We start from the raw sequence: 24,782 nt of genomic DNA on the forward strand, positions 1-24,782 counted from the left end.
GTTAGAGTCTGTAAACAAGTCTGGATGACGCCTGGCATTTTGCCAGAGGGAGTGGTTTGTGAAGTAACTCCAGTGAGCCATTAAGTGTGGAGATTCCTTATTGGTTGACTGCTGTATTGAGTTTATGTTAATTAAGATAAGCTATGTGGAATGTATATATACTGCTCCTGTCCTACAATAAACGGCTCCCACTCCTGCTGTATCAATATACACAAGGTGTTCGTCAACCCCGGTTATTTTGCTGCAGCCGGACTGTGGCACCATCCCCTAAAAAATTTCTGTTTGGACATAAAGACTGATCACAACACTTAGCACGTGAGCGTATGGAAATGTTGATTGCTCACACAATGAGGCTTTCTGGGGAGAGCAGAGCAGGTTTTTAGGGCAAGTCCAACAATGTTTGAAGACATTAGGGGAGCAGACTTGATTGAGGCTTCATGGTGGTTCAGGATGGATCTGGGGTAGGAGTTCTCACCCATGGACCAAGGCACGAACAGTTTAAAGTTCTGAGTAGGACCAAAGGACAGAACACCCAGCTTTTCCTCAATTTGGCCTGGAGTGTAACAAAAGGGGAAAGGAGTGGTGGGGCTTGAAGACCTTCACTCAAACACCAACAGGGGAGTCGGACTCTTTACGGAAATTCTTATTGAAACCTACTGAACTGTGGTTACCTAGGACAAAGGGCTCCTAACCTTGTTGTCAAGCCTTATGTTTTGTGGTCCTATGTTTAATGAAGTAAAATTCCCTCCTTGAGGTCTTTTTACCAAGACCCTTCCAAGAAGCTGGTTATGATCTCAAATATTCATGTGACCTGTGAACTCTATACCAACTTCTCTTAGGAATCGTCCACTATTACCTGCAGTCCTCCAAATTGCTTTGTCCTCTCCTTCTTCCTTTGGAAAAAGCTAATGCACTTTCCTTATTAATTTTGACTTTCACCAGAAGAATATAAGAGGGACTGTCTCCATGCCTTTCATGTCAGGCAAACCAACCTCTCTGAGTCAAAGGAATACAATGTGCCTGCTTGGAGACGGTAATGGACAGTACATCAATAACTTAATTGATTTTAAATTACAGTGTAAAAGCCCTTGGCATGCTCTAGGGCACTGGGCCCACACTCAAATTCTGTGGATCTCACTTTCTTCAGTGTGATTTAGAATAGGGTTCTCCCTTCTTGGTCCTCAGGGGTTCCCCTGTAGAAAGTGAGGGAAGAATTTCCATTAGTGTTTTTCTCCTGACCATTCTCAGTCACACAGAGTCTCATATGTTCTCCAAATTTTATCTTTGTCAGGGTGGTTATTCCCTACTCGTTCTGTGTGAACATGGAAGTTTCTTGTGCTATCACACCTATCTTTGTACCTGAATCTTTTGGGGTTTATTGCTGATTGTCATGGAGAAAACAACAGGGGTTAGGAAAAATAGACATAGGAAGAAGTTACCCAGATTACAATACTTTCATGGTGATTCTCATCTATAACTATTCAATCTCTTTTTTGCAAATAAAACTTCTTGTAGGCATCTTACGTGATTTCTCAGGTAGAGAGATCACTAATTGCTCTGTACTCCCTTATCACTTTTAAGAATAAGTAGTTACTTATATCACTCAAGGGTATTCCTACTATCGGCAGATTGAATTTATCTTTAAAAGTCAACAGGAATAAAGAAGAAAGGAATGGGAGAAGAAGGGAAAGAAGGGGGACTGGAAGGGAGAGAAGAAGCCAGCGGACAGTCCCCTTTGCTGCATGTAGGCAATCTATAGCTCTTGGGTTGTATGATTTCATCATCCCTGGTTGGTTTGTGGTGTGAGTTCCTATATATATATTCTCACAGGTAGTTTAACTTACACCATCCTGCTGGCTTTTGGAAATCTATGATAAATGCATAAGAAATAGATATCACACTAAAATTATCTGTAAGGATTATTTTTGCAAATAAATAGAAATTTTAATTTTGTACTCATAGTTCATGCCTGTCATTTTGTTGTGTTATTTTGATTGTTAATTAATACTGTCCTTATTTACCAATGAATAGACAAAAATAAGTGTCTATAAATTATAGCAGTCAGAAAGCAGTTTTTTACTGATAGTTTAAAAAGTTACCCATGTCCTACACAAGCTGTGTCATATTTGAAAATTCATCAATCTCCCTTATTTTTGGCAAATATTCTGAAACCATGGCATCCAACTGTCAGTCTTGCTGCTTTTATCTGTTCATTTTCACTGGATTATTGTGCTCCCTGAGAATACTGAGGACAGTTTAATTATAAAATGGAACAACTAAAGGAATGGGCTTTATTTCTGAAAATACACGAATTTGCTTTGGTTTGTTCATGTGAAGCCAGGAACAACATTAACCCCATACTTTTCAACTATGCTCATGTAGTTTTGAAACAAATGCTGAAATTGACCAGACTTAGACTTAGAGGAATGTGATGTCATTGTCAACTTTTGAAATAATCACATTTTAACTGGTTTAAGGTTAAGAGGGACTCCTTCCACTAGAGGTAGAGTAGCCTCACAAAACTCCAGCAAGGAAAATATTCCTAACTACCCATTCTGTTTCATAGTGTCAACCAATTATAATGTTAACATTCCATGATAGTAATATACTGTATCTAAAGGAGACAGGGCATAAGAAAACAAACTCATCAAGTGGGAAAGCAAAACTAAAGTTTTCAGTGCAGTAACAAGATCACTTTGATTGTTTGCTATATATTTACAACAGTCAAGGTATTTAAGGTTCTAGATTTGAAGCCATGAACAGCATTAACCTCATATTTCAGTACTATGCTGCCATAGAAATAGAAACCAAAATGTAGAGGAGAATGAAGTTTTTATGGCACAATAAACAACTGGAGGAATTTCTACCATACAAGATTATGTGGTACTCTTAGTCAAATGATGAGGTCTTATCAGCAAAAATAGCACTAGGCAGTCCTCTCTCAGGTAGTATGGACTTGTTCACCTGCCCCACATCATCTGCCTATGAGTAATTCTTCTGCAGCACTGGTGCAGCCTTCACAGTTTCCAGAAATACAATGGATCTGCTGATGAGCCTGGGAAAGAGGTGAGACTTTGCTAAATTCCTGGGTGAAATGAAAATGAAATAGCAGACTTTGGAAGGATAAAGTAGATGTAATGATTTGAAGTTTGCAGATGTGCATTTAATCCATTCTTTAGACCAAGAAATAAAATTACTTATTGCTTTCACACTAAATTCTGCATTAGTAAACCCCATTCCTTATGCTAAATTAACTCAATAGTAGGATTAAGAGGGATTGTTCTTCAGGCAGATAGAATCAGACACAATAAAAGAGGGCGAAACAGCTGATATTTATGCAGATTCAACATCTGACCCTCTACTTTAAGATCTAAGATTATAAATAAATATAAGATAAACTATGGTTGAATTTCTAAATGTTTAGTAACCACTATAAAACAGGTATAAACTCTTAGAATGATTCTCAAGTCCCATAGAAGAGATGCTGGCCATGGTCATTGCATGGAGGGAAGGTCCTGTGTCTCCACCTGTCCCCCCACCCCCAGCTGGTTGCTTTGATCAGAGCTGAGTAGACCAGACTCCTCCTAAGTAATGCATAAAGACAAAAAAGAAACAGGTCTCTCATTCAATAGGATAACAGTCTAAACTCAGAATACCCAAGAAAAACACTTGAGGGAGAGGAGGTAAGAAATGACAATAGTAATAAGTGCTTGCAAGAAAATAGAAGAAAGTAGAATTCCATGTAAGCCAGCATTAAAGAATATAAGTACTTGGACATCCTGGTATCGAATGCTTGTTTTTTAGCCGGTAGTAGATAGGGGATAAATGACATTTAAATGAGATTGAAGTTCAGTTATCTGTGGATATCATGAAAGCCAGTCTCATTCTGTCATGTGTTTGCAAAATATGAATGACTTCATGGCCTCTTCCATTTCAATACTCATAGGACATCTGCATTTCTACTTTCACCTTCTTTTAAGTGTCCCAAGTCAAAATTTTATTTTTTTGTTTTATATTATTTATTTTGATGCCATATCTATCACAATCCAAATTACTCCCTTGTAGTTAATATGATAACTGCTTAAAAATATTTTTACCTTCTTTTATTCTGGAAAGTTTGGCTTTCAGCAGCTCACCGAGTCCTGCACAAATGTTGACTTGTATCACATTTCCCTGACCTCCTTTTCTGGCTTCACTATTTCTCTCAATTCCAAGGTTTCAAGGTCCTACTCACAAATCACCACTTTTGTGGGACCTGCCTTGATTTCTGCAACAGATGATTTCTACTGCAATTTTGCACCACTGAGCCCACAGCTTGTTACATTCTCCCAGAAAATTACAGCATTCTGCTTCATAATGTACTGATTTGTACCTTTCTTATTTCATGGACTAGAGAGCAGTTATTTAACAGCAAGAACTTGTTCATATTTCTACGGATAGCCTCATATTAGGGAATAAAGCAATAACATATTTATGTTCTATATAATATTTTAAGAAAAGACATGCAAAATTGACAAGAGCTTTGTAATGTTGTGAACAACCAATAAAAAAAAATAAAAATTAAAAAAAAAGAAAAAAGAAAAAATTGAAACCTTTATCTCATATCACTTAGTGATCAAATACTAGTGGCTGGGAGTAATCATCTTCCCTCCTTTATTTCATTTTTTGTCCTTGTTTTCCATCCACAAACTTGTGTTTCACACATTTGCTTAAACAAGTTGATGTTAAATGACAGTTTTCTCTGATTTCCCTTGTTTTCATGGTTGACTTCATCTTCAAAGCATTAAAATCAGGAACTTTTGGAAAATAGTAATACCAAATAACCTTTATATCTTGTGTTTGAGTTGTTACCTCAAAATTAACAAATGATATTGATTGGAGTTTAATTATGCTTCGATCACTTGACAAAGTAATATGAGTTCTTAGTCTCCAATTGCAAACCAAAATGATATGCGACTCAAATGTCAAACCAAATTTAAGATTTTGCAAATTTCTGAGAACTTAGGGTGCACTTTTAATAATTAGGAGCATTATTAACAATAAAGTTATTCATGTCAAATATTTTAATGACTTGTATACATTATACTTTTAAAAGTTTTATCATTATAAAGAACCACGAATAATCAACCTTGTCTTCAGTTGCTTTTTTCTGGAATTATCTTTGACATCTGCCAATTACCAAATTCTACCCCAAAGGGAAAGAATTTTGCAGCTTTATATTTTTTAATAAAATTTTTATGTTTTTATCATATAGAAAAGTATTCAAGTAAATTTGAAATTTTGTAACAATTGCAACAACAAAATAATAGTATTAATTGGTTTATATTTAGAAAGTTCAAGGAGGTTCCCCAGATAGGTAACATTTTGATTTTAATGTAGCCAGAACTACAGTATAGTAGAAGCCAGATTTCAGTTATTATCTTAATGAACAGTTATTTTCTAAGTTAACCAGTTGTTAAATTATTACTAGCTGTTATTCAAAGGATTGATATCATCCCCTTTTTAAGTATTATGGTTCTATGTAAATTTCAATTTCTTCACACCTGACCATGTGTATGCTCAGATTGTTGGGAAATTAATAATGAGATTATACCACTTACCCCTTTTCCTTTCTTTTGAAGACTTCTGTTCAAAAGAGTCATTTAACACACATAATTATCAATAGGCAAATTGATAAAGCAGTGTAGATGGTGTTAGCTGTGGAATCCTGTGTAAGATGAACGACCCCTTCATCACTGGATAGAGAATGAACAAGCATCTGCTTTCCTTTACTCATATGGGGAAGCAGAATTTCACCACAAGATGAGAATGAATATCTGTTTGTTATTTTTTGTTGTTGTTGTTGATCACAGTGACCTGATTATGAAGATGGTAATAACAATGGTTAGGGGACATACACAAAGAATGGGGAGAGAGTCCTAAGGCTTTATGTGAATGATGGGTGAAATTTTGCAGGAAAATAGATGGGCATAGGAGCAGTCTGTCCTCAGCTGTAATTTTAAAGAGATGTAGAGCTTGATGAGTGCATGTTTTTGTCAGGAGGGCAAAGCTGTGTCAGGTCAGACCAGAAGCTGGGAAGTGTTGGGGAAAATGAGGTGAGGGGAAGACCTGTGAAGAGAGAGCAGGTGATGAGGGTTGAGAGCAGACTTCAGGATTCACTGAGAAGAGCTTTGCATGTTGATGAGGAGACAACATCACACATTATCTGCCTTGTTACAATAAGTCAATTTGCCCTGAAGTGCTGTTTTAGTCAGCTTTTTTATTTCTGTGACCAAAGAACCTGACAAGAACAATTTTAGAGTAGGACAATTTATCTGGGATTCAAAGTTTCAGAGGTCTCTGTGCACAGCCAGTTCCATTGCTCTGGGCCTGTGGTGAGGCATGGTGGAAGAGTGTGGTGAAGGAAAGTGTCTCAGGACATTACAATCCAGAAGCAGAGAGAGAGAGAGAATCCTCACAAAGGACAAAATATACACCCCAAGGGAATACCTCAGTGATCCACCTCCTCCAGCCACATCCTACCTGCCTACAGTGACTACCCAGTTAATTCTTATCAGGGGATTAAGATTCTCATAACCCAGTCATTTCACCACTAAACTTTTTTGTATTTTCTCACAAATATGGGGACACACCATGTCAAAAACATATGAAGTGCTAATTATCATATTTTAAAATATTTCCACTTGCTCTTTCTAAAATACGCAGGTAAATCCTAAAGGAGTTGGACACGCTTAAAAATGAAAGAAAAGCCAATTTACTTTTAAAAATATGAAATTTGAAAGAACCTATTTGAATACACTGAAGATTGTTCCACAGATGTTTCCATCATATAGTTTGAAAAGATTGTTAGGTATTAGTTATAACTAGTCTTCTGCCACATTTGGTAAGGTGAAATGATAAATGAACTACTCACTAAGTACTATTTTTTACATAACAGAAATTAGCATGACTTTTATCCCTCCTACTTCTGTTTTAGTTTTTGGTCCAAGCTTAGTATCTTTCATTCCCGTTTGTTTGCTGATTTCCTTTGATATTCTTGGTGATGAGGGACAGTCACTTGAGTCTCTCAATTGTCATTTGCACAAATAAAACCTGACAAAGCTTTTATAAGATAATGTCAATACTATATCAATTTTTTTTCTCAACATAGGCTCACACAGCTGCAATAACCAAGAGAGACAAAAACTGTGTTCAGCATTTATACAATCCTAAATAGAGCAAAATGTTCTCCTGATGAATAGCCTGGAACCCCTATAAACAAGATGATATGTCACCAACTTTGTCATTCTTTGCTTCATTTCTCTTTTCTGAAGTCCCTTGAAAAGTTCTGTTCCTCTGTTACTTGTTGACTTTTTAACCCAACTTCTGGTTAGGTTGTTCTATAAAGGTAATATATATTTGTTAAGACATGCTCTTAAAAGCATGTGAACAGATGGAAGTTGATAAATATTTGGAAAGAAAAAAAATGTGTTTATTTTTCTGTTGTTATGAAAAATATTCTGTATCAAAGCCAGCCTCAGCAACAGCGAGATGCTAAGCAACCAGCGAGACCCTGTCTCTAAATAAAATACAAAACAGGGCTGGGGATGTGGCTCAGGGGTCGAGTGCCCCTGAGTTCAATTCCTGATACCCTGTGCCCACCGCCTCCCGTCCCCCACCCCACCAAAGAAAAAAGAAAAACAAAAAATATTTTATTAACATTTTAGGTAAAAACATTACCAGCTATAGTTTAGAATGCTCAAAAAACATGAAGAGAAAATAAGAAATAAGGATAATATGGTGAAGAACCTCAAAGGAAGTTATGCAGCCCACTATTCAAAAGTGGTAGACTGTGCACTGATGCAAAGAGGTGATTTTAGTTCCTTTTTTATGTAGATATAATTTGTAAGTCTAAGGTCATTTAGTTAACAAAGTGAGAAGCTGTGAACCTCTCATTCTTCTGGAATTTGGGGAGGAGTTTATCAGCATGAACAAAGGAAACCAATAAAAGGGGTATGTCTTCCGGATTAGAACTTCTAAGTACAGCAGAAGAAGGAGGCAAAAAAGAGTCTTGCAATCCATTTGTGTTCGCAGTGCAGCACATTAATGGATTCCAACACCTGCTACAAATGTGGCGACATGAATTGAAAGAAATACCAGTGTACAGGTTGAATGTAAAAGAATAAAAATGAAGGTAGAGGATAAGGGCAATAGGATGTAGAAAAGTTTAAACCTGTTTGTGAATTTGCCATAGAATGGTAGAAGTCAGAAGTGGTAAGCTCATGAAGTGTCTTAGAAATTCACTTCCTAAATATTTTATGAACTACTCTTCTTCTCCTAGTAGTTTCTGGAATACAAAAGTATTGCAAATATAAATTTAGAAAATGTTGGTTTTTAAACAAGTTAAACATGTTTTTCTTCTGCAATTCAAAACAGTGTCTTTAATGGTCTAATAGGAATTGTGAGTTTCCCAACAAATCAATAGCATAAAAACTTTTATAGTCCTATTTGACTACCGAGCCACTTTTTATAAATGTCTATGAAAATCTTCCACTATTAATCCACTACATACAATATGGGAGAACTTTGCATATAAAAATTATCTAGGTCCCAACTAATGTTTGGTTTAGCCAGCAGTCATTAAAAAATCGGGAGCAAATTGAGATAGAATTTTTCAAGACAGAATTTAACAAGATCTCACAAAGATCCCTAAATAAAAGCTTTAGTATCCCTAACCTAGTAGATGCGCATTTTCTTCCCAGGGGACACAATTCCTCCAAAGTGAAAATGCATTGCTGAGGAAGGATCATAAACCTTAATTACAGAGCAAAATCAAAGGCAAGATGATTATTTTCTATAGGATCTCAAGAACTGAATAGAGTTCTGGGAAGACTGCTGTCCTGATTGATAGACTCCTGACTTCCTTAAATAAAAAATTGAGGGATAGAAGCGAAAGCAGCTCTGAATGTCCCCAATACTATTGGGGGTCTGTGATTTCCATTATGGAATGTTCTTTCTGGTTGGATCACATGGAGGACTAAGGGATTGAGGTCTTGAGTCTTCTCCCAGGCTGATTCTTGATCTGGCTGCTAGGGGACTTCAAAGAGAGAGGAATCAGTTTTTCAACCCTGGAAAACTGAGATCAAAATAAATGGAAGGAGATGATAGACATCTAGCATGGATATTACAGTTCAGAAAAAGAAACATTTTGTAATAAAGAAGACTGCTGGATAGCCAAGCAAGGATGCACCACCACACACAGCTTCTCCCTCAATGGAAACACTTCCACCTAGGGAGCTGCTCTGCACAGGACAATATAAACAATGTCCTTTCTTGAGGTAAAAATAGATTTAAAAGGTTCCCTTATGGATATATGCTATATAGTGAGTTTTCATAGTCTTTGGAAGCAATGACATATACCTTCCTCTCTATCTACTTTATACAGAACATTATGAACACGGGCAGAATTTTTTTAAAGCCTTATTATAAATGACTAAATATTTAAGTACAGAAGAACAATAGCTTGATCTCATTGTTTCCGGGATAACTAATGAATATAAATACCATGTTTGTAATTTGTATGCTGATTCACATAAAGTTTTTGGTATCTCTCATTTATTTAACCTCTTTGTGTGTGTTTGTGTGTGTGTGATTTACACTTCATTAAACATTCTTCTTATCCTTCTTGACAGGATGTGGGTGCTAAATCCCACTGTGTGTCATCTATTAAGAACCTGAGTTTTCTGATAAAATGTCCTATCATTGTGTTCAAGAAAAGCTTTCTTTTTAATTGGGTTTGAAACATTAACAATAATACCATTGTTAGATCTGAAATGTTATAACAATAAGAAGCAATTAATGATGGCAATGAATACCAGTAGTTGGATTTACTAATATTAGAGTTTAGATACTGTCAAACAGAAAAAAAAAATGCTACCATGGTTGTTTGTTTTGGCTTTTATTCTCAACTCATAGATCTGTTAATGATGAATATGAAAAAATATGAAGAATGTCCCTGAAAATGATTCCATTTAGTGCCCAATCCTGAAAAATATAGTCAGAACTTTATACTTAGTTTAGGACCTTTTCTCTATTGTATTCACATAACACAAATTCCTTTAAGTAGAAGCACTATTAAAAGACAAAATCACAACAAGTCTAATTTGGGCTTTAATTGTGATCCAGCAGCTGTCTGGACCAACAGTGGTGTAGAATGCTCCCTCTACTGCCTGAGCAGGTAATATTTAATTTATGTAGCATGCAGAAAACAGAAGTGAGGTACAGAGACAACCTGACTGGTCATGGCTCGAATCTTATTTGAACTTAGTTTGAAAAGATGGCCTCTTGTGATTGGCTGAGAACAAGCTACTTGTTACAAGAATAGATTACAGTTCACTATGCAAAGGGAAACCCTTGATTCAAACTTAAAATGTAGGGAGACAGCTATAAGGAAAACTTAACCGAAGTCTTTCTCTCTTTTTTCAAACATTCCTTATGAACATTTTGATTTTTGAAGAAAAAAAAAATAAGGGTCAATTGGGCATTATCTCCGGGTCAAATTCTGTGGAAATTTTGAAATGAGCAATAGTTTCACAAGCACAATGTTAACAAGAGAGTACTTGAACCATATCTACCCCTCTATAGGAGGGTTTGATAATAGGCTGCCTTTGGATATCAAAGACAATACTGACTCTGATGCTATTGCCAAGATGATATCTCTAAACAATAATGTCTTTACATTGTGAACAGGCCCTGAGAGACCACCTCCCTCTGTGCTTGAGAGAGCATGTTGTGATAGACTGTGGGGATCATAGGTTCTCAATTGTTGAAAATATCCTCAGACCACTATTTCAGACGAGAAATGGAAATGAAAGTAGGGCAATTACCAACATTAACTGAGAAGACAAACATAAAAGAAAAACTTATATTCTTGTAATTTTCTTCCCAGGAAAGAATTAGGTGAAATGTTCTTTCCTTCATGCGTCACATGCTACCTTCACTGATTACATGGGTAAGGATGTAACTGGGAGTACCCCTCTATTACCTGAGTTGCAAATTCTCAGTCAATTCTTGGAGACCCTGCTCTATGATGAAATAAAAAGTGCAGAAGTTCAATAGAGCTCTCTCTCCAAATCAGAGAAAAATCTAGTTGTCTTCAGTCCTACATCAGTTTTCTGACTGCAGCTGAGAACAGATAGATTGACAGGCAGAATCCAGTACTCTGCCACTTGTAATAGCAGTTCACATGCTTTAAATGCTTCCTACATACCAACATTTCCCATAAAATAGGTTATTTTATTAATCCCATTTACAATCGAAGAAACTGAAGCATATAGAAAATAAGAAAATTGCACATTGTTTTAAAACTTAATAGGAGAGCCAAGATGATTATCAATTCGTTATTAATTATTAAGTTATGTGGCGTTTTTTAGTGCCATCGATGAATGTGGGGGCTGCAACTTGCCCAGCAGTCCCAGAGCTTCAATTTATGCTAATTCTCCAGTCTCGATTTCAGGAAAGAGGGATTTCCAATACAATGGATCAGAGCGCCTCAGTGTAAATCTTCTTTGATTTCTCATCTCAGTCATTTCCCTGAAATGCCAGGCTGCTCTGGGTTAGATGGGGCTGTGACCGTGGAGAAAGGGGCAACAGCATCTGTAATTTGCCCTGAAGTAAGACTAACTACTAACATTCCACCCACAGAATTGGGCAGCTTAGCTAATGCCCTGGTGCTGAAGTCTCAAGGAGTTCTCAGGAATAGATCAGTATGGATTTGTGAGGTAGATTGTACAGTAGGTGGGGAAGGGAAGTCAGGGGCTAAGAAGCAGGATCAGATCACTGCATGCTGCTAAGGGACACAGGGCATTTTGTGTTCTTGGTGGGAGATCCCAGAGAGTCCATACAATGACACAGCATAAAGAGCTGAGTTTTTCATACCAGCTGCTCTCCAGGGAGGTGATCAGGAGCCCCAGTCACCTGTAAACTGCAGAGCAAACCAGATAACCTTTAGTGGTTTTTATGGTTTGGATGTGAGGTGTACCCCCAGAAGCACACATGTGACACAATACAAGAAGTTTCAAAAGATAAATCATTGGGTTGTGAGAGTCTTACCCAATTAATGAATTAATTCCCTGAAAGGATCCTTACCCCTGAGTGATAATGGAAGTGGCAGGGTATGGCTGGAGGAGGTAGGAATTGGGGCATGGCTTTAGGATATATATTTTGTATCTAGAAAGTGGAGTGTCTCTCTCTCTCTCTCTCTCTCTCTCTCTCTCTCTCTCTCTCTCTCTCTCTCTCTCTCTCTCTCCTGATCTTCATGTGAGCTGCTTCCCTCTGGCATATTCTTCTGCCATGACATTCTGCCTCACTTTGAGCCCCAAAGAATAAAGCCAGCCTTCTGCGAACTAAGACCTCTGAAACTGTGAGCTCACAAATAAACTTTTCCTGCTCTACAATTGTTCTGGTCAGGTCTTTTAGTCACAGCAGTGAAAAAACTGACTAAAACATGGCTCAAAGGACACTGATGCAGGTATTCTCTTGATCCAGTAGAGTCTGGACTCTCAAGTGGATGTATTCACACATGCTGCAAATCTCAGATGCTCCTCAAGTCCCTGCCCACACAGAATTTGCTGATTTCCTTGAGGCAGTATATACCATGTGACCAAGTACAGACAGGGAGGGAAGCGATGGCCTATCTCTTGGGTGGCCCCTGAACCACATTGGTAATTCCTTTGTAGGTTTTCCCAAAGAAGACAATCAGCACAGATGCCATGGTTGAAATCTAGTGTTCCAGCCTTTATGATATTGTTTCCACAGGTCAGGCTGCCCTGCCCGTAATGACTCTAGCCCAGTCAAGAACACTCCACACCAGGGACCCCAGAGGAGCCTCTCCTGTCTCACAACCTGACCCTGAGAGCTGGCCTGCTTTCTCAGCCTCACTCCAGCCATGTGCTCACTCATCTGCAGTTTAAATGTCAACATCACAATAGCAAAATAAAAACAAAATGGACCCACAAAAATAATGTAAAAATAGAAGTTTGATTACCTTTAGCAGGTTATTTTTCTAGCATATCACATGCTTCTCTCTTTTTGTGGCCTGCCTGGACCTCTGGAGGTATTTTAGTTCCCATCTACTGGAGAATGACTTTATGCACGGGAATTTCAGGTAGGCTACAGGCAATGATCCTGTCTTACATTCAGTAACAGTCTGGGCCATTATGAAGCGACCAATAAGTGGGCACAAAGATCTGTTTATTCTTCCTCTAGAGGCTAAATTTGCCCATGCAGAAATCAGAATGTGTCAGGTGTCCCCCTTTCCTCTTGGATGCAGCATCAGGGCTGTACAACTCTTTCATCTTTACAGTCTCTCTCTCTCTCTCTCTCTCTCTCTCTCTCTCTGAGATCTTGCTGGAAGTTTCTCTCACTGACTGTATATGATCTTTAATTGAATTATTCTATTCATTACATTCCTGTCAAAAATACCAAAATATGCTAAATATTCAAACAGTGTATGATCATTAGAAATAAAGCCTTTTTACTTTACAATTTTTAGATTTTCTGACTTTGCTTGTCCAAATTATGCCACAAATGTAGATCTAAGTAGGTTATATATAGATTATAAGAAAGGAATACAATCAGTTATGTGATCCACAGGACTGTATGAAGAAAATAACTGGCTAAATATGAAAATATCCATAATTTTTTATTCTGGGACCTCAGTGAGTTTTCTCCTTGTGAAATAATGGGAGCACACAGAGACTAAATTATATATATAAAAAATATAAGCAGAGAAATAAAGCTTTCTTGAGAATAGTATTTGATTTGCACATGTGCATCTCATTGCTCAAAGAATTCATAAATGTTCTTGCTCTAAAAGTTTTAAGCAATACCAAAATAAATTGGATAAAATCCCAAGCCAAACTTTTAATCTAGCCATCTCCCTATACTCCCTTCATTCCATCATGCTATATACTTTCTACAGTGGGTAATACAGCATCTTTCTTACTCAGGTATACATATGGAGGTACTAAGACTCTTTATTCTTATCCATATATGTATCTTTTATCTCTTTCTAACTAACAAAAGTGTTAAAATATATGTATACACAAACCATGTTCAGGACAGTACATATTTCTTCATCATAAGGGTCTTCTGATAACTTATTTCTTTCTTTCATAATAAAGCTATAAAATATTGTGTACCTATTGGCAGTGGCCAATTTTATTCGTTCCTTCTTTTCCCCCCTTCTTCATATTTGAGATCAATGAAGTTGGATTTGTAGATATGGGATTGTTTGTTAAAAATTTTTTCAAAGTGTTTACATATTCAAAATTTTGATACACATTGAAATTTTTCTCCCAAATGATTCTACCATTAAAAGTAACCCTAAAAGTAGATTGCTTCTATCACTGAAATTCTCACTAGCATCATAGTCTAACAATGAGTCATACTATAAGGGGAAAAGGTAGTACCAAGTAGGTGCCAGCTCTGTGCAGTTCCCATACCTCTCAAATTGCTGCCCTGTAAAATTTTGAGGACATGGTAGTTCTGTTATATTTTTGAAAGTATTCATTTTTAATCTACCTGGTCCAGTTTATATATTTGTTATTAGGAGAAGGTTGATACAAAACAACTCATCAACCCTTGCTAGAAGCAAATATTTTATACAGTACTTAGTCATAAAAAAATGAAGAATATATACATCACATATATTGATTGTAAGGGCTGAAATAGGAAAAGATTATTGGAAATTTTACATGTAGGAAGTAAGAAATATGCGTAAAACAATATCGAGTCAAAATGTAAAACAATGCATCCTAAAGTTAATTTCCTCTATTTGCAAGTATAATATGTACCCCTATAGTCATGGAAAAAATTACATGAATAAAATTAAAATATTTGGGATAAGATTATTATAGCAATTCCTATAAAACTGTCATAAATTTCCAGAGATATTTTCTCTAAACTATTTGATAGTTTACCATCATGTCTGAAGTAAATCCAAGACTTTTTTACTTTCAGAAATACAACAGGAAAAGTCTAATAAATTAAAGAAATCATTGGTTTGGTGTCAGTGGAGAATAGCAGAGGAAATCAGAAGTAGGCCACTAACTCTCTGGAGAGGAGAGAAGTTGAGCAAGCTGAAATGACTTCTGGGGCTGCTCTTACCCGGGGGGCCATTGTTGATCCTGAGCAACAGGCAGGCAGTTCAAAGGTTTTTTACAGACTGCAGAGAGACATAAAATTCAGAAGGGATGTAGGTTACTTCTGGAAGGCCTGAGCACATGCTTTATGTTAACTTTCAACTTTTAAATTTTTTTCTGGAACTACATAACATGGAGAGATCAAACATTTCAGCATAAAGTCACTGAAAAACTAGTCTATCTCTCAGAAATATTGTGAAAGAAATATTAAAATTTCTGACCCACCAGGAAACACCATACAAAACTAATATGTCCTATGATGATACTCTCGATGTAAAATATTATTTGACATAATTCAACAGTCGTCCAGCATGAAATTCTTAGTAAACTAAAGGAGAAGTTACTTCTTTTACTCTGGTGAGTAGACCCACAGTCATACTCCAGAACACGCTTTATGCTAAAATGGTGACAACTCTCTCTGTGACTATCAGGGACAATGTACCATGCTCCCTGTCATCACTGGTTTTGACAGAGCCCTGGAAGCTCCAGCCAGGGCCAGAGGTAAGAGAAAGAAGGAAAATATATAAAGAGAAACAACATATTCATTATTCATGGATGATGTGGTTATTTAGGAAGACAAGTCAAAAAAGAGCCCACAAAATAAAAAGCATGAAAACTTAGCAAGGTAAATTCAATACAGTATCCACACAGCAAAATAAGCTTATTTCTATTTATCAGTAATGAATAGGAAATTCAACTTATAAAACATTTTAACATAGTTTAGAAAGTCTTAAGTACTTGTGGATAAATCAAATGAAATATAAAGAAATCTTAAACAACCTAAAACACGGTATAGGAAAATTAAAAATAGATAAGTAAATAAATGGAGGTATACTGTATTAAGTTTTGATAGATTTCATATTATAAACATATTGATTCCTCCTGAAATGAACTACAGATACAATGCGATTTCAACACCACACAGTGTTCTTAAATGTAAAACTACAAAAACTCTAAAGTTTTGTGAAAATTAAGTTAAGTAATACATTTAAAACAATCCTGCACAAGATTAAATAGAATAAGCAGGAGGAGGAGGAGCAGATGGAAAGAGGAGGACAAAATAGGAAATAAAGTATGAGAACAACAATACCAGAGGACTCACAAAATCAGATATTAAATCTTATTTATGACTCTATAATTATTAAGAAAGTGTGGTTTAGTTATTTGTTAACAAATTAATTAATAAGTGCAATAGAATTGAGAAACAGTCCCAAATTCATATTGATTAATGACAGCAATGATACCAAAGTACCACTGAGAAAAGATGGTGATTTCAATAAACTGTGCTGTGTTAAATGGATATGCAAACAGAGAAAATTAACCTTAAATTCTATCTTGCACCACATATAAAAATCAGCCTTGGGTGACTATGTATGCACATTTAAAAGAAAAAAAATTGAATTTATAATAAAACATAAGAGAAAATGTGCATGTTCTTCATAGAGAAAAAGACTAAACAGTTCACAAAAAACGAGGACCACAAAGTCATGTTCAGGATTGGTTACATGACTATGTTATATAAAAATTAATCAATATGTGCATGTTATGATTCATGCAAAATGTTTGTGTATACATGTTTTGATGTATATATAACATGTCAATAACATTTACAATGACAAAGTATGTTTTGTTCTTCAGGGAGATTACATTTCTCTTTTAAATAAATATTTCATCAAATTTCTTATTAAAAATTGGAATTACCCAAACACACACACACACACACACACACACACACACACACACACACACACAAAAATAAAACATGCAACTCAATGAAAGGAAAACAAACTTCAATATACGTTTAATTCCCAGCAAGCATTCATTGAAAAGAGATATTTTTAATGGGCATCTTTGTGTCTTAGTTCTACCTAAATGTTTAAACATAAGATAATGCAAAGTTAAAACATTCAGTTGAAATAAAACCATTTAAACAGAAAAATGGGGACTTTCTTTGAGGAAAGATTAAGACAGTGATGAGAGATGAAAAACTTCTCCTGGGTTTTTTACTCAACTCAGTGATTTAACCACACCTATCAGTAACTTGTTCCTCTGCCTTTCTCAGTACAATGTATGAGTAATCATAAAGTCATTGAAAAATATCATTCCTTAGATAGAGGAAATATAAATAAATTTTATGAGCAAAGATTAAATGATTTGAGTTTTTTGAAAAATAGAAAAGTAAATGGAATATTTAATAACCATTTTCAGCATTAAATTGGGAAAACTATGAATATTTCTATAATTTACAAAGATTATTAGGAGCATTTAATTTATTTTCGTGTTGGAGATTGAACACATCAGTGCAATGGGAGGTGGCCTCATATATAGCAATTTTGAGAGCTCCAGTGTTAGGTCAAGAAATCAGAAGGATCCTTTTCTTCAATACCTATCCTATATAGAGGTACACAGAGAAAACTGTGAATTTTGACCTTTTGTCTAACACTGTGCAATTGTGTGTCCTATTCCATGACAGATCCATTTATTACAGCATGATACATTTTAAGCAATTTTGTTTAGGTTTTTTTTTTCTTTATAAATTTTGAAAAAAAAATATAATTAAAATAATGTGACATTTTGTACAAATTCATGAAAATTCCCAGTTTGACTAGCATTGGCTGGGGGATGTTCATTTTGGAAAGAAAAGATTATACATGTATGATTTATATATTTTTTTGGTGCTGGGTATCAAACCTAGGGCTTCACATGAGCTATAGTACTGCTCTTCCACTGAGTTTCAACCCCAGCCCTTGTAAAGATTTCAGAGATAGTTTATTCAACTGTGCAACACCTCTAGTTAACAAAAGTGTATTCTCCACTTCAAATTTTATTAAATGGATAGATTTTGTGTTTAATGTTCTCACAATAGAAAAAATAAAACAAAACAAAAGGGACAGGAGGAAACTGGGAGGTGTTGGGTATGTATATTACCTTAATGGTGGTGGTAGCATCATGACTAAGCTTATCAAACTGTGCTCTTTGTAAAGTTGCTAAACAAAACAAAACAAACCACTGGTGCCTCAAAATGTGACCTTGTGTGGAAATAGGATAATATGGATGTGATTAGCTAAAATGAGGCCTCAGTAGATAGAGTAGGACAAACCTTTAACTCTGAGACTGGTCTTCTTTATAAAGAAGGAAGACACAGACATTTGAGGGAAGAATGCTTGTGCCCTGCAGAGGCAGAGATGAGCTCAGATGAAAGGCAGGGATGGCAAGAACAGTGGGCAAATGATCAGAAGTTAGGAGGAAGCTAAGGGGACTCTCCCCTAGCGAAACCAGAGGGAGCACAATGCTTTGAAGCCCTGATCTTCCAACCTAGGATATCCAGGTGTAATGGCATAGTCCTGTAATCCTAGCAGCTCTTGAGGCTGAGGCAGGAAGATCAAGAGTTGGAAGCCATCCTCTGCAAAAGTGAAGTGCTAAGCAACTCAGCGAGACCTTGTCTCCAATAAAATACAAAATAAGGCTGGGAATATGGCTCAGTGGTTGAGTGCCCCTGAGTTCAATCCCTGGTATAAATAAAAAAAAAAATAGAAAAAAAATCTGTAGGATAATCTATTTCTATTGTTTATGACAATAAAAAAACCAACAAAGTTTATTATAGGTGCTATTTTGTGAACAATCATAACAATGTAGCTGGAGTTTATTTTAAGTGAAAACACTACGAGCTTCACCCATAAATACCTATAAAAAGATGTAAGCTATTGGAAAGTTTTAGGTGCAGAGGCAATTAATACAAATTTCTGTAGCCCTGATCCTAGGAAGTTTTTTTTTTCTAGCAAATCTCCCCAAGGATGATGCTGAGGGCCATTGCCAAGTAGGAATGACGCATCGAAATTTCCTTGCCAGCGTACCCCAAGTTAAATGGACTTGCCTTGGAATTTCGCTGTTGACATTGCATGTAAGGTGACCTTGCTCAAGGACCAGGGCGGATCCGGTCCTTGGGTTTAGGGCGTTCCCGGTTTAAGACAATATGGGTTTTAGGGAAGTTGGAGGTTGAAGATTATTGCTGCTGGAAATAGGGCGTTCCTGCTACCTGAGCTCCCATCGAGTTCTCGGGAGATTCAGAAAGTAATTGGAAAAAAGCCTCGTGGAGTAGGTCTCCTTGAGTAGGTGAATTGGGCGGTGGCAGAACTTGGATTGCCCCAGAACTTGTTTGTTGAAGGCCAGTGTGAGTTCAGGAATAAAGATTGCTGTTTGAATCGACAAAGCTGTGTGGTGGCTCATGATCTTGTGCCCAGCCAAGACTGCGGCAGGATGAAATGCCAAGTACAGCTCATTTGTTATCCATGGCGATATGTTCTCAAATCAACAACTGTTGCATCGGAGAAACAGCTTACGGAATGAGCAAAAATTTGTTAAATCCATCTAAATAATTGCTTTTTTTCTTTGAAACTACCATCTTAGAAAGTAGAACTCCTTAAAAAATTCTAAGAGAAAAGTTTATACCAATAAACACATATGTCATAATAGATGAAAGATCTCAAACAAATGACATAATATTATATCTCAAGGAACTAGAAAAAACAATCTAAACCATATATGATGAGAAAAAAAACAAAATAACAAAGATTAGAACAAAAACACACAAAATAGATACTAAAAATAAAGTAAAAATATCAACCAAATAGTTGATCTTTCAAAATGATATTAAGTCAACAAACTTTTTGCTAGACCAATTATGAAAAAGTAGAGAAGCTTCAATTAAATAAGATTAAGAAATATAAAAGGCAGCATCACAGTCGTTACCACAAAATACAAATTATCATGAAGAATTATTATGAATGATTATATTTCAAGGAAACTATAAAATTTGGACAAAAATGTATAAATTCCTGGCCACCTACAACATAGAAAGTTTGAAGTAAGAAAAGGGATATCTACACAAGCCAATAAAAAAGAAAACAGATTGAATGATTAAAATTATTATATGAAAGTATGAAACAGGAGTAAAACATTTTCCACCACCAAAGCAAAGCCCAGGATTTGACTCCTCTGCTGAACTTTACCTGACATTTAAAGAAGTACTAATACATTTTTTTTTCCTTCAAACTATTCCAAAAAACAACCCTTAAGATGTAGGGATTCTTTTGAACATACTGTAGGAGATATATTTTAGTTAGCTTTCCACTGTTATAGCCAAAAGACCTGACAAGAACAATTTTAAAGGAAGAAAAATTTGCTTAGACCTTATAGACTCAGAGGTCTCCGTCCATAGATAGCTGACTCTTGCTCTGGGCCAGAGGTGAGGCATAACATCATGTCAGAGGAGTCTGGAGCAGAAAAACAGCTCAGAACAAGGTTGCCAGGAAGCTGAGAGAGGGCTACACTCACCAGGGACAAAACATACAGCTCAAAGTCACCCCTGCCCCTGCATACAACCTATTTCCTCTAGTCATACTCTCCCTGCCTATGTTTAGAACCCATTATCCCTATCAGAAAATTAATGCACCGATTGGATTAAGGCTTTCATAATCCAATCATTTCACTACTAAGACTTCGTGCATTGTCTCACACCTGAGCTTTTTTTTGGGGGGGGGCGTGCCTCACATGTGAACCATGTGAACCTGATGTCAAAACCAGAAAAGCACACAGCAACAATATCCCTGATGAACAACAAAGCAAAATATTCAACCTAATTATAGCCAAATGAAGTCAACAGCACGCTAAAAAGGTAATTCACCATCATCAAGAAGGGTTTATTTAAGGGATGTGAGAATGGTTTAGCACAAATAAATCACTCTATGTGATGCATCATATTAACACAGTGGGCAAAACTCTCATAATAGATGTAGAACGTTTCTTTTACACAGTTTAACACCCCTTCATGATAAACTCTGAACAAGTATAGAAGAAACACACCTCAACACCATGAAAGCCATTTAAAGAAAATGCACAGTTAACATGAAACCAAACAGGCAAAGTCAAAAAGCTTTTCAACAAAGATATGAAAAAACAAAACAAGGATTCCCCCTCACTTCTATTCAACACTTTACTGAAAATAATAGCCAGCAAAATAAGGCAGGAGATAGAAAATGCATCCAAACAAGAAAGAAAAAAAAGATAAGTTGTCCCTCTTTGCAGATTGTATATATAAAATCCTAGTGTTAGAGGTGCTGGGGTTGTGGCTCAGTGATAGAGCACTTGCCTTGCATGCATGATACGCTGGGTTCAATCCTCAGCACCACATAAAAATAAATAAATAAAATAAAGTTATTGTGTCCATCTACAACTAAAAAAATATTTTAAAAAATCCTAGTGTCATCACCAAAAGAGTCTTCACACTAATAAACAAATACAGTAAAGTTGCAGGATATAAAATCAACATAAACATCACTAGCATGTCTGTATGCTAAGAGTGAGCTATCTGGAAAAGAAACTAAGAAAACAACTCTAATTTTATTTGGGTCCTATCTCATGTTTACAAAATAGTAGGATGCATTTAAGATTACATTTAACCAGGAAATAATATTCAGATTATAAAAGGAGCCACATAACTCAGCACAACTCATAATCATCATCATCATCCTCATCATCATCCTCATAGTCATCATCATCTTTTGATTAAAGTTGGGCAAATTACCTGAAGAGACATTTCTAAAAAGATAAAGCTAGAGAAAAAATATGGAGAAAAGGGAATTCTTAAAACACTGTTGATGTGAATATAAGTTGGCACAATTATTATGGGAACTCATGTAGAGATTACTAAAAAAAAAAAGAAAGAAAACTGGAAATATAACTAACTACTATATGACCCAGAAATTCCACCACTGGGTATATAAACAATGGAAATGAAATCAATATGTCCAGGAGGTATCTGCCCCCTCATGCCTCATGCTTATTGCAACATTACTCAGAGTAACCCAGATATGGAATCAACTGTCCACTAGTAGGTTAGACGTTGTTGTATGTACAGGCAATGGAATACTATTTAGTCATAAAAAGAATAAAATCCTGTCACTTGTGACAGTGCAAATGAACCTAGAGGACTTTACGTTAATTAAAGTAAGTAAGACACAGAAAGACAAAGCCCACATGATCTCACTTATGTGGGATCTAAAAAAATCTGTGTTTAAGTGGAGAGAAGCAAAAGATTAGCAGAGTCGGTTGTCTTTAGGGGGAGGGAGAGGAAGAAATTTTTTTGACAAAGTCCAAAATTACAATCATATAGGAGGAATAAATTCTAGAATCTTCTGGACAGCAAGGTAACTTAGTTTACAATGTAATATTGCATTCTGGAAAAATGTACAGGGAGTGGATGTTTTGTGTATCGCCGTGAAAAACCACAGCTATGTTATATAATGCATTTATTAGTTAGTTATTGTTTACCTTTTCTACAATGGAGATATACTTGAGAATATCATGTTGTACAAGATAAAGACATACAATATTATCAGTAAAACTTAAAAGTAAATGTACAAAAATTGAAAAAAAATATTCAGTGGTCATAATCCTAGATAGCTTTTATTAGCAAATCTCCCCAGAAGTCAAATGCCAAGTGCACTTGGCTTATCACTCTTTATCCACATGCTCTCAGTTAACAACACCTCCATCAGAAAAAGAAATGGCTCACTGAGTGAGGGCAAGTCCAATAGCTCTATTGGTTTTCTTTCAAAACTACCATGTTTATTGTTAAAACTTTTCTGACTCGGTTCAGATCTCAGGTCTTGAGACATTTCAAAATACTAAAGAACAATCTTACCTTCATGTAGCAAAAACTCCAGTTCAAGTACTGCTGATCTTTTAGTGCCTCATTTGTTTCAAAGTTCTATGTGCCTGTTATCTGAGCTCAGGTTGCCCTCAGTCTTGCAAATTCTAGTTGGAAGAAGCACAACTTATCTCCCTTATTCCTTCACCTCCTCTCATTGACGTGTTTATTACTTAATTCATGGTAACAGTTTGAGAACCATAGTCTTTCAGGAAATTATATGCGTGTTTTTAACTCTGGAAAATGAACCACCAAAGGTAATCATTGACACTCATGTACAAAGACAGAAACAACAAAATCTGAAAACTAACACATGAATCAGAGAGGGAATGAAACATCAACCCATTCTGAGCCCCCACTAGGATGCACTCCAATCACTTAGGTTCTGTGGAAAGTGGCAATGTGCACAACCAGAAGCAGAAAGTATGTAACCTGAGAGAGATCTGTTACATGCAAAGGAACATATTAGAAAATGTTTCCAATCTATTCAGGTATAAACGAAAGTGGCATCAATTAGATTGGAACATACTGTATTAATTTAACATGCCAACAAATACAAGTTGCAACACAACAAAGGACTAATAACCAATAAAGGACAATGCAAAACACAAACAAAGACAATTGATGATAATTTTGGTAAATTTACTCAGATGTGGGAGTAATGGAGAAGGAAAGAAGACAAAATGAAAAGCCATGGAGAAGAGATAACTATGTTTCATTATAGTTAATTAATAATAATATATGGTCCTTCAAATTATGATAAATAGAGGCTACCTTAAAAAGTGAGAATAATAACATTAATGAAGATAAATTCAAGGATTTTTTCCACCAAAAACCACTGTCAAAATAAATTCTATTGACTAATATTCAATTGATTCTTCATACCTAAATCAAGAAAGAAATTGGACTCTTGTTTAAAAATTTCTTTCAAATTGGTTGGTTAATGATTCAAACTTCAATTATCCTTTGGTAAACAGATATATAAATAGTTTATTATCAGATATTTGAAAAGCAGACAATGTATGAGCTGTGCTGGAAATGTAATCTGTCAATCATCAATTGGCATCTATACTTAAATATAAAATTATCTCATTTCAGTATTTCACAGTTTGAAAGTTACTCCATCACTTTTAACCTTAATTCCCTCACTTTTATCAGCATAACCTTTAAAGAAAATATTATAATGATAATCAAAAAAGAGTTATGAGATTATTATATATAGAAAGGGTCACATATTGTAGCCACAAAATAACGGATTTTTGTACTGTTGTTAGTGTTATTATTACCATTGTATTTATTTGCATTTCCTGAGGAATTATTCCAAGGTTTGACATTCTTAAACAATTATGTTAATTTGGTGTTAACACTGAAGCACATATTTTATCTTCTTCTCTAGATTGTGTAGGGCTATGTCTTGCCCATTTATGTTACAAATAATTATATGGCACTTTTGTGTCTAGAATTCTGTTAGAAAATGTTTATTTAATTTGAGCTTTTGGAGATAATGTTTGTACATTCAGTACTTGACAAAGTGGCATTTTATCTTGAATGTGCAGATCAAAGATGTCTTCAAAAACCAGGGCTATATTCATTAATTGTAAGTAAAAGCATGGAAACATCAGAAACTTTAATTAAAAAACTAATTGGAATCATTTTGTACATAAAAAGGGAATAAACACTTCTTAAGGGACAAATATGAAGCTTTATCATTAGGATACAAATAAAGTAATATTGAACAATTATTTGCATTAAAATAAAAGATGGATCCTACTATGTATCAAGTACTGTACCAAATATTACATCTCAAATATTACTCTCAGCATTTTTAGCTGAGGCATAGGCATTTGTAGATCTGGAATATTTCTTAAAATGTCACTCAAAATTTTATTACT

Source organism: Spermophilus citellus (genome assembly GCF_964194105.1).
Source record: "Spermophilus citellus genome assembly, chromosome: 3".
NCBI classification, from domain to species: domain Eukaryota; kingdom Metazoa; phylum Chordata; class Mammalia; order Rodentia; family Sciuridae; genus Spermophilus; species Spermophilus citellus.